Here is a 1310-nt window from a genome sequence, read left to right as displayed (position 1 = left end):
GTATTAATCCCCATTTTACAGATAAGGTCACTTAGGCACAGAGAAGTTAAGTGATTTGCCCAAGGTCACATAGCAAACTAGTCACAAAGTCAGAATTAGAACCCAGGTCCTTCTGACTCAAAGGACTGTGCTCTATCCACAAGGCCAGTTGCTCCTCTTCACCAACTCTGTTAGTTTCTTGTGGGAAGGAAAATGTCTATCAACTCTGTTGCATTGTATTCTCCCAAGCACTTAGTACTGTGCTCCGCACACAGTAAGTACTCAATGAACACCACTGATTATCTGATAGAGAGACAAGGTTGACACAGAGACAGAGAAAAGGAGATTAAGTTTAAGCTGGCGGAGTGAGGGTAATAAGATGTTTATTTCATCTTGATGTGGGGATGGAACTTCAGGAATGACAGTGACAAATACCTGATCTTGGAGTCTCTGAAATGCACCCTGGAGGTCAGAACTGAGCATCCCTTTGCTCTGTCACCTTGGGTAGAATTTCATGAACGAAATACAACACTAGGATTTCCAAAGTCCTAGCTTATGTGACTCCTTGAGCAGTTCCATGAGCTTTACCTGTATGTTACGCTCAGCATCAAATGACCACAGGATCTTAGAATGTACTCAGCAAAAAAATTGCATCATATCCTCACTGTACTACATTGTGATCTCAATCCACCCTGAAATTTAAGGAATGTGTGTAATACTAAATAATAAAGTAGGGGGTTTAGTAAGGCTCTGGCTCTTTACTGGCAGCTAAGAGTCATGAGCCAGCATGAAAGTTGGCCCAATTTTCTCTTTCATTATCTAAAAAATGGTAATGGTGGTTGTATCTTTCATATTGCATGCACTATAAACGTATTAATTCACTAGACTTTATTGCATACCTACTGAGCATGTCCCCTCTCAGGATCACACTTGGACAGTTTCCACTACTCTACCAGTCTTGATTACAGGAGGGAGAGTCTAGCAGAGGCATACCCATTCCATTTCTAGCTTGGGCAGTGGCTAGCGAGTGGAAGGCAATCTGCTACAAGCCAAAACTCACCTATGCTGGGCAGCAGGGACATGGGAGAGATTCGAGGGCCGAAACTCAAGTTTACTGCGCGGATGGAGGCAATGCTAAGCCACTTGGTATATATTGGTGCATATTTACCAAGAAAACTCTATGGATACACTACCAGAACAATTGTTGGAGAGCAGAGGGTTCTGGGATAGATCTGTCTGTGGTGTCACTATGGGTTGGAAACAACTTGACAGCATAAGACAAGACTGCACATGGACCACTGTAGTTGGTATTTAGACAAGTGCAATGAAAA

The 1310-nt window shown here is 42.7% G+C and overlaps 1 non-coding gene across 1 annotated transcript; it reads left to right on the top strand.

Annotated features, from left to right (window-relative positions):
* The first annotated feature begins 891 nt into the window (after nucleotides 1–891).
* LOC119937667 lies at nucleotides 892–1029 on the top strand. The gene has a single exon (XR_005454179.1). It is a non-coding gene; the product is annotated as a small nucleolar RNA SNORA7 (small nucleolar RNA).
* The last annotated feature ends 281 nt before the right edge of the window (nucleotides 1030–1310 follow it).

Source organism: Tachyglossus aculeatus, chromosome 1, assembly GCF_015852505.1.
Source record: "Tachyglossus aculeatus isolate mTacAcu1 chromosome 1, mTacAcu1.pri, whole genome shotgun sequence".
Taxonomy (NCBI): domain Eukaryota; kingdom Metazoa; phylum Chordata; class Mammalia; order Monotremata; family Tachyglossidae; genus Tachyglossus; species Tachyglossus aculeatus.
Note: the sequence above shows the minus strand (reverse complement) of the source record. Positions and strands in the feature narration are given on the sequence as shown.